Here is a 10,000-nt window from a genome sequence, read left to right as displayed (position 1 = left end):
CCCCTGGAGGTCTAAAGGATGACCATGAGGTCAAAAGGATGACCAGTAGTTGTGGTTCTCGCCCCGGGACTTGGGTCAGAGTATAGCCCAAGTGGAGCACTTGTGTCGGACTAGGGAGGCTGTGCCGTGCCCCCTGGAGGTCTAAAGGATGACCAGTAGTTGTGGTTCTCGCCCCGGGACTTGGGTCAGAGTATAGCCCAAGTGGAGCACTTGTGTCGGACTAGGGAGGCTGTGCCGTGCCCCCTGGAGGTCTAAAGGATGACCAGTAGTTGTGGTTCTCGCCCCGGGACTTGGGTCATAGTATAGCCCAAGTGGAGCACTTGGGTCGGACTAGGGAGGCTGTGTCGTGCCCCCTGGAGGTCTAAAGGATGACCAGTAGTTGTGGTTCTCGCCCCGGGACTTGGGTCAGAGAATAGCCCAAGTGGGACACTTGTGTCGGACTAGGGAGGCTCTGCCGTGCCCCCTGGAGGTCTAAAGGATGACCAGTAGTTGTGGTTCTCGCCCCGGGACTTGGGTCAGAGTATAGCCCAAGTGGAGCACTTGTGTCGGACTAGGGAGGCTGTGCCGTGCCCCCTGGAGGTCTAAAGGATGACCATTAGTTGTGGTTCTCGCCCCGGGACTTGGGTCAGAGTACAGCCCAAGTGGAGCACTTGCGTCGGACTAGGGAGGCTGTGCCGGGCCCCCTGGAGGTCTAAAGGATGACCAGTAGTTGTGGTTCTCGCCCCGGGCCGTGGGTCTGAGTATGGCCCAAGTGGGACACTTGTGTCGGACTAGGGAGGCTCTGCCGTGCCCCCTTGAGGTCTAAAGGATGACCAGTAGTTGTGGTTCTCGCCCCGGGACTTGGGTCATAGTATAGCCCAAGTGGGACACTTGTGTCGGACTAGGGAGGCTCTGCCGTGCCCCCTTGAGGTCTAAAGGATGACCATGAGGTCAAAAGGATGACCAGTAGTTGTGGTTCTCGCCCCGGGACTTGGGTCAGAGTATGGCCCAAGTGGTGCACTTGTGTCGGTCTAGGGAGGCTGTGCCGGTCCCCCTGGAGGTCTAAAGGATGACCAGTAGTTGTGGTTCTCGCCCCGGGACTTGGGTCAGAGTATAGCCCAAGTGGAGCACTTGTGTCGGACTAGGGAGGCTGTGCCGGGCCCCCTGGAGGTCTAAAGGATGACCAGTAGTTGTGGTTCTCACCCCGGGTCGTGGGTCCGAGTCTGGCCCGAGTAGAGCACTTTGGTCGGCTACCGGGGGGTGTGCCGTGCCCCCTGGAGGTCTAAAGGATGACCAGTAGTTGTGGTTCTCGCCCCGGGACTTGGGTCAGAGTATAGCCCAAGTGGAGCACTTGTGTCGGCCTAGGGAGGCTGTGCCGGGCCCCCTGGAGATCTAAAGGATGACCATGAGGTCAAAAGGATGACCAGTAGTTGTGGTTCTCGCCCCGGGACTTGGGTCAGAGTATAGCCCAAGTGGAGCACTTGTGTCGGCCTAGGGAGGCTGTGCCGGGCCCCCTGGAGGTCTAAAGGATGACCAGTAGTTGTGGTTCTCGCACCGGGACTTGGGTCAGAGTACAGCCCAAGTGGAGCACTTGTGTCGGTCTAGGGAGGCTGTGCCGGGCCCCCTGGAGGTCTAAAGGATGACCATGAGGTCAAAAGGATGACCAGTAGTTGTGGTTCTCGCCCCGGGACTTGGGTCAGAGTATAGCCCAAGTGGAGCACTTGTGTCGGACTAGGGAGGCTGTGCCGTGCCCCCTGGAGGTCTAAAGGATGACCAGTAGTTGTGGTTCTCGCCCCGGGACTTGGGTCAGAGTATAGCCCAAGTGGAGCACTTGTGTCGGCCTAGGGAGGCTGTGCCGGGCCCCCTGGAGGTCTAAAGGATGACCATGAGGTCAAAAGGATGACCAGTAGTTGTGGTTCTCGCCCCGGGACTTGGGTCAGAGTATAGCCCAAGTGGAGCACTTGTGTCGGACTAGGGAGGCTGTGCCGTGCCCCCTGGAGGTCTAAAGGATGACCAGTAGTTGTGGTTCTCGCCCCGGGACTTGGGTCAGAGTATAGCCCAAGTGGAGCACTTGTGTCGGACTAGGGAGGCTGTGCCGTGCCCCCTGGAGGTCTAAAGGATGACCAGTAGTTGTGGTTCTCGCCCCGGGACTTGGGTCATAGTATAGCCCAAGTGGAGCACTTGGGTCGGACTAGGGAGGCTGTGTCGTGCCCCCTGGAGGTCTAAAGGATGACCAGTAGTTGTGGTTCTCGCCCCGGGACTTGGGTCAGAGAATAGCCCAAGTGGGACACTTGTGTCGGACTAGGGAGGCTCTGCCGTGCCCCCTGGAGGTCTAAAGGATGACCAGTAGTTGTGGTTCTCGCCCCGGGACTTGGGTCAGAGTATAGCCCAAGTGGAGCACTTGTGTCGGACTAGGGAGGCTGTGCCGTGCCCCCTGGAGGTCTAAAGGATGACCATTAGTTGTGGTTCTCGCCCCGGGACTTGGGTCAGAGTACAGCCCAAGTGGAGCACTTGCGTCGGACTAGGGAGGCTGTGCCGGGCCCCCTGGAGGTCTAAAGGATGACCAGTAGTTGTGGTTCTCGCCCCGGGCCGTGGGTCTGAGTATGGCCCAAGTGGGACACTTGTGTCGGACTAGGGAGGCTCTGCCGTGCCCCCTTGAGGTCTAAAGGATGACCAGTAGTTGTGGTTCTCGCCCCGGGACTTGGGTCATAGTATAGCCCAAGTGGGACACTTGTGTCGGACTAGGGAGGCTCTGCCGTGCCCCCTTGAGGTCTAAAGGATGACCATGAGGTCAAAAGGATGACCAGTAGTTGTGGTTCTCGCCCCGGGACTTGGGTCAGAGTATGGCCCAAGTGGTGCACTTGTGTCGGTCTAGGGAGGCTGTGCCGGTCCCCCTGGAGGTCTAAAGGATGACCAGTAGTTGTGGTTCTCGCCCCGGGACTTGGGTCAGAGTATAGCCCAAGTGGAGCACTTGTGTCGGACTAGGGAGGCTGTGCCGGGCCCCCTGGAGGTCTAAAGGATGACCAGTAGTTGTGGTTCTCACCCCGGGTCGTGGGTCCGAGTCTGGCCCGAGTAGAGCACTTTGGTCGGCTACCGGGGGGTGTGCCGTGCCCCCTGGAGGTCTAAAGGATGACCAGTAGTTGTGGTTCTCGCCCCGGGACTTGGGTCAGAGTATAGCCCAAGTGGAGCACTTGTGTCGGCCTAGGGAGGCTGTGCCGGGCCCCCTGGAGATCTAAAGGATGACCATGAGGTCAAAAGGATGACCAGTAGTTGTGGTTCTCGCCCCGGGACTTGGGTCAGAGTATAGCCCAAGTGGAGCACTTGTGTCGGCCTAGGGAGGCTGTGCCGGGCCCCCTGGAGGTCTAAAGGATGACCAGTAGTTGTGGTTCTCGCACCGGGACTTGGGTCAGAGTACAGCCCAAGTGGAGCACTTGTGTCGGTCTAGGGAGGCTGTGCCGGGCCCCCTGGAGGTCTAAAGGATGACCAGTAGTTGTGGTTCTCGCCCCGGGCCGTGGGTCTGAGTATGGCCCAAGTGGGGCACTTGCGTCGGACTGGGGAGGCTCTGCCGCGCCCCCTGGAGGTCAAAAGGATGACCAGTAGTTGTGGTTCTCACCCCGGGTCGTGGGTCCGAGTCTGGCCCGAGTAGAGCACTTTGGTCGGCTACCGGGGGGTGTGCCGTGCCCCCTGGAGCCATGGGAGTGAGCTCCAGCAGACTGGTATTTTTCGGAGAACCAGGCCCACACTCCTCAGACTTTGTGCCCAGGGACAGGCCACCAAAATCGGCCGCGGCTCGTGCACTTTGCCCCTGCGTTTCTCCCAGAACCAGAGCCGGAAAAATCCCAAAATTGATGCCCAGAGATAGTCGACTCTGCCTGGAATAGATTGCCACCCAAACCCGCCAACTCACGCTGGTTTTCCGATGGCCTCACCTACTAACCCGAGCATGGTCATCGCTCGCACCTTCCAAAACCTCCAGGGGCGCAGGCACTTTTCATTTACTGGCCATAAGGCCGACCGCCTTAAGCGTTAAGCGATAAGCGAAAGGCTTAGTTTGGACTTAGTTTTTGGAGCGACGAGGTCGCCGTTTTGTCAATTCTGAACCGATTTTCACGCGGTTTTCGACTGCCTGCGCCTGGGGAGCCGCCCAGAAGCCCCAGGCAGTGTTCTGGGTGGACTTCCGGACCGGTCCGGACCCGGTACCGGCCGGGGGAACCGCACCACGCCTCTCGGGCGTTTCTACACCGATTTTCGCGGGGTTTTCGACTGCATAGACGGGGCCACCTGCTGCAGGGCCCGAGGGAGGGCCTTACTGAGCTGGGTCCGACGCAGGGCCCGGTTCCTGGAGCCCGCTGGGGGGGGGGGGGGGTTCTCTAAGGCTCACGGCGGGCTGCTGAGGGGCCGGATCGGATGCAGACAGGCGCTCCTCTGCCCAGGTCTTTGCTCCCCTGCCCCACTAGGAATGGAAGACACACTGCCAACAGCTTCTGGAGGGTGATGGGCCCTGCTGCAGACCAGGTCCGACCCAGGTTTCAGCTATCCCACCCCGCAGGGACTTAAAGACACACTGCCATCAGCTTCTGGAGGCTGCTGAGCTCTACTATAGAGCAGGTCCGACCCAGGTTTCAGCTCCTGCAGCCCACTAGGACTTAAACACACACTGCCATCAGCGTCTGGATGGTGATGGGCCCTGCTGCAGACCAGGTCCGACCCAGGTTTCAGCTATCCCACCCCGCAGGGACTTAAAGACACACTGCCATCAGCTTCTGGAGGCTGCTGAGCTCTACTATAGAGCAGGTCCGACCCAGGTTTCAGCTCCTGCAGCCCACTAGGACTTAAACACACACTGCCATCAGCGTCTGGATGGTGATGGGCCCTGCTGCAGACCAGGTCCGACCCAGGTATCAGCTCCTGCACCCCGCAGGGAATTGAAGACACACTGCCATCAGCTTCTGGAGGCTGCTGAGCTCTGCTATAGACCAGGTCCGACCCAGGTTTCAGCTCCTGCACCCCGCAGGGAACTAAACACACACTGCCATCTGCAACTGGAGGCTGCTGAGCCCTGCTGCAGACCAGGTCCGACCCAGGTTATGGCTCTCCCACCCCCCTGGGACTTAAACACACACAGCCATCAGCTTCTGGATGGTGATGGGCCCTGCTGCAGACCAGGTCCGACCCAGGTTTCAGCTCCTCAACCCCGCAGGGACTTAAACCCACACCGCCATCAGCTTCTGGAGGGTGATGGGCCCTGCTGCGGGCCAGGTCCGACCCAGGTTTCAGCTCTCCCACCCCGCAGGGACTTAAACACACACAGCCATCAGCTTCTGGGGGCTGCTGAGCCCTGCTGCAGACCAGGTCCGACCCAGGTTTCAGCTCTCCCACCCCGCAGGGTCTTTAACACACACACTGCCATCAGCTGCTGGAGGCTGCTGAGCTCCGCTATAGACCAGGTCCGACCCAGGTTTCTGCTCCTGCACCCCGCAGGGAATGAAAGACACACTGCCATCAGCTTCTGGAGGCTGCTGAGCCCTGCTGCAGACCAGGTCCGACCCAGGTATCGGCTCTCCAACCAGGCAGAGACTTAAACACACACACACACACACACACTGCCATCAGCTTCTGGGGGCTGCTGAGCTCTGCTGTAGACCGGGTCCGACCCAGGTTTCTGCTCCTCCACCCCGCAGGGACTTAAACACACACTGCCACCAGCTTCTGGAGGGTGATGGGCCCTGCTTTAGACCAGGTCTGACCCGGGATATAGCTCTCCCACCCCGCAGGGACTTAAACACTCACTGCCATCAGCTGCTGGAGGCTGCCGAGCTCTGCTGCAGACCAGGTCCCACCCAGGTTTCTGCTCCTGCACCCCGCAGGGACTTAAACACACACTGCCACCAGCTTCTGGAGGGTGATGGGCCCTGCTGTGGACCAGGTCCGACCCGGATATCAGCTCTCCCACCAGGCAGGGACTTAAACACACACTGCAATCAGCTGCTGGAGGCTGCTGAGCTCTACTATAGACCAGGTCCGACCCAGGTTTCAGCTCTCCCACCAGGCAGTGACTTAAAGACACACTGCCATCAGCTGCTGGAGGCTGCTGAGCTCTTCTATAGACCAGGTCCGACCCAGGTTTCAGCTCTCACACCAGGCAGGGACTTAAACACACACTGCCATCAGCTGCTGGAGGCTGCTGAGCTCTGCTATAGACCAGGTCCGACCCAGGTTTCAGCTCTCCCACCAGGCAGGGACTTAAAGACACACTGCCATCAGCTGCTGGAGGCTGCCGAGCCCTGCTGCAGACCATGTCCGACCCAGGTTTCAGCTCTCCCACCAGGCAGGGACTTAGAGGCACGCTGCCATCAGCTTCTGGAGGCTGCTGAGCTCTGCCATAGACCAGGTCCGACCGAGGTTTCAGCTCTCCCACCCCGCAGGGACTTAAACACACACTGCCATCAGCTGCTGGAGGCTGCTGAGCTCTGCTATAGACCAGGTCCGACCCGGGATATAGCTCTCCCACCCCGCAGGGACTTAAACACACACTGCCATCAGCTGCTGGAGGCTGCTGAGCTCTTCTATAGACCAGGTCCGACCCAGGTTTCAGCTCTCCCACCCCGCAGGGACTTGAACACACACTGCCATCAGCTTCTGGAGGCTGCTGAGCTCTGCTATAGACCAGGTCCGACCCAGGTTTCTGCTCCTCCACCCCGCAGGGAATTAAAGACACACTGCCATCAGCTTCTGGATGGTGATGGGCCCTGCTGCAGACCAAGTCCGACCCGGGTTACAGCTCTCCCACCAGGCAGGGAATTAAACACACACTGCCATCAGCTGCTGGAGGCTGCTGAGCTCCGCTATAGACCAGGTCCGACCCGGGTTCCTGCTCCTGCACCCCGCAGGGACCAAAACACACACACTGCCATCAGCTTCTGGAGGCTGCTGAGCTCTTCTATAGACCAGGTCCGACCCAGGTTTCAGCTCTCCCACCAGGCAGGGACTTAAACACACACTGCCATCACCTTCTGCTGGCTGCTGAGCTCTGCTGCAGACCAGGTCCGACCCAGGTTTCAGCTCCTGCACCCCGCAGGGAACTAAACACACACTGCCGTCACCTTCTGCTGGCTGCTGAGCCCTGCTGCAGACCAGGTCCGACCCAGGTTTCAGCTCCTGCACCCCGCAGTGGATTAAAGACACACTGCCATCAGGTTCTGGAGGCTGCTGAGCTCTGCTGCAGACCAGGTCCGACCCAGGTTATGGCTCTCCCACCCCGCAGGGACTTAAACACACACCGCCGTCAGCTTCTGGATGGTGATGGGCCCTGCTGCAGACCAGGTCCGACCCACGTTTCAGCTCTCCCACCCCGCAGGGGATGAAACACACACTGCCATCAGCTTCTGGAGGCTGCTGAGCTCTGCTAAAGACCAGGTCCGACCCAGCTTTCAGCTCTCCCACCAGGCAGGGAGTTAAAGACACACTGTCATCGGCTTCTGGAGGGTGCTGAGCCCTGCTGCACACCAAGTCTGACCCAGGTTTCAGCTCATCCACCCCGCAGGGACCTAAACACACACTGCCATCAGCTTCTGAGTGGTAATGGGCCCTGCTGCAGACCAGGTCCGACCCAGGTTTCAGCTCCTCCACCCCGCCATCACCAGCTGGAGGCTGGCTGCTGCTCCTGCACCCTGCCATCAGCTGCTGGAGGCTTCTGTTCCTCCACCCCGCCATCAGCAGCTGGAGGCTGGCTGCTGGAGGCTGGCTGCTGCTCCTCCACCCCGCCATCACCAGCTGGAGGCTGGTTGCAGCTCCTGCACCCCGCCATCAGCTGCTGGAGGCTGCCTGCAGCCCCTGCACCCCGCCATCAGCTGCTGGAGGCTGGCTGCAGCTCCTGCACACCGCCATCAGCTGCTGGAGGCTGCCTGCAGCTCCTGCACCCCGCCATCAGCTGCTGGAGGCTGGCTGCTGCTCCTGCACCCCGCCAGCAGCTGCTGGAGGCTGGCTGCTGCTCCTCCACCCAACCATCAGCTGCTGGACGCTGGCTGCTGCTCCTGCACCCCGCCATCAGCTGCTGGAGGCTGGCTGCTGCTCCTCCACCACCCAACCATCAGCTGCTGGACGCTGGCTGCAGCTCCTCCACCCCGCCATCAGCTGCTGGTGGCTGGCTGCAGCTCCTTCACCCCGCCATCAGCTGCTGGTGGCTGGCTGCAGCTCCTTCACCCCGCCATCACCAGCTGGAGGCTGGCTGCTGCTCCTGCACCCCGCCATCAGCTGCTGGAGGCTGCCTGCAGCTCCTGCGCCCCGCCATCAGCTGCTGGAGGCTGGCTGCTGCTCCTGCACCCTGCCATCAGCTGTTCGAGGCTGGCTGCAGCTCCTCCACCCCACCATCACCAGCTGGAGGCTGGTTGCAGCTCCTGCACCCCGTCATCAGCAGCTGGAGGCTGCCTGCTGCTCCTGCACCCCGCCATCAGCTGCTGGAGGCTGCCTGCAGCTCCTGCACCCCGCCATCATTTGCTGGAGGCTGGCTGCAGCTCCTGCAACCCGCCATCAGCTGCTGGAGGCTGGCTGCTGCTCCTCCACCCCACCATGACCTGCTGGAGGCTGGCTGCAGCTCCTTCACACCGCCATCAGCTGATGGATGCTGGCTGAACGCTGGAGGCTGGCTGCTGCTCCCACACACCGCCATCAGCTCCTGGAGGCTGGCTGGCTGCTGGAGGCTGTCTGCTGCTGCTCCTCCACCCCGCCATCACCAGCTGGAGGCTGGCTGCTGGAGGCTGGCTGCAGCTCCTGCACCCCACCATCAGCTGCTGGAGGCTGGCTTCTGCTCCTCCACCCCGCCATCAGCTGCTGGGGGCTGGCTGCTGGAGGCTGGCTGCAGCTCCTCCACCCCGCCATCACCAGCTGGAGGCTGGTTGCAGCTCCTGCACCCCGCCATCAGCTGCTGGAGGCTGCCTGCTGCTCCTGCACCCCGCCATCAGCTGCTGGAGGCTGCCTGCACCTCCTGCACCCCGCCATCAGCTGCTGGAGGCTGGCTTCTGCTCCTCCACCCCGCCATCAGCTGATGGAGGCTGCCTGCTTCTCCACCCCGCCATCACTAGCTGGAGGCTGGCTGCTGGAGGCTGGCTGCAGCTCCTCCACCCCGCCATCAGCTGCTGGAGGCTGCCTGCAGCTCCTGCACCCCGCCATCACCAGCTGGAGGCTGGCTTCTGCTCCTCCACCCCGCCATCAGCTGATGGAGGCTGCCTGCTTCTCCACCCCGCCATCACTAGCTGGAGGCTGGCTGCTGGAGGCTGGCTGCAGCTCCTCCACCCCGCCATCAGCTGCTGGAGGCTGGCTGCTGCTCCTGCACCCCGCCATCAGCTGCTGGAGGCTGGCTGCTGCTCCTCCACCCAACCATCAGCTGCTGGACGCTGGCTGCAGCTCCTCCACCCCACCATCAGCTGCTGGACGCTGGCTGCAGCTCCTCCACCCCGCCATCAGCTGCTGGAGGCTGCCTGCAGCTCCTGCACCCCGCCATCAGCTGCTGGAGGCTGCCTGCAGCTCCTGCACCCCGCCATCACCAGCTGGAGGCTGGCTTCTGCTCCTCCACCCCGCCATCAGCTGATGGAGGCTGCCTGCTTCTCCACCCCGCCATCACTAGCTGGAGGCTGGCTGCTGGAGGCTGGCTGCTGCTCCTCCACCCAACCATCAGCTGCTGGACGCTGGCTGCAGCTCCTCCACCCCACCATCAGCTGCTGGACGCTGGCTGCAGCTCCTGCACCCCGCCATCAGCTGCTGGAGGCTGGCTTCTGCTCCTCCACCCCGCCATCAGCTGCTGGAGGCTGCCTGCTGCTCCTGCACCCCGCCATCAGCTGCTGGAGGCTGGCTGCTGCTCCTGCACCCCGCCATCAGCTGCTGGAGGCTGGCTGCTGGAGGCTGGCTGCAGCTCCTCCACCCCACCATCAGCTGCTGGACGCTGGCTGCAGCTCCTCCACCCCACCATCAGCTGCTGGACGCTGGCTGCAGCTCCTGCACCCCGCCATCAGCTGCTGGAGGCTGG

The sequence above is a fragment of the Nothobranchius furzeri genome, unplaced genomic scaffold (genome assembly GCF_043380555.1).
Source record: "Nothobranchius furzeri strain GRZ-AD unplaced genomic scaffold, NfurGRZ-RIMD1 Scf180, whole genome shotgun sequence".
Classification (NCBI taxonomy): domain Eukaryota; kingdom Metazoa; phylum Chordata; class Actinopteri; order Cyprinodontiformes; family Nothobranchiidae; genus Nothobranchius; species Nothobranchius furzeri.
Note: the sequence above shows the minus strand (reverse complement) of the source record.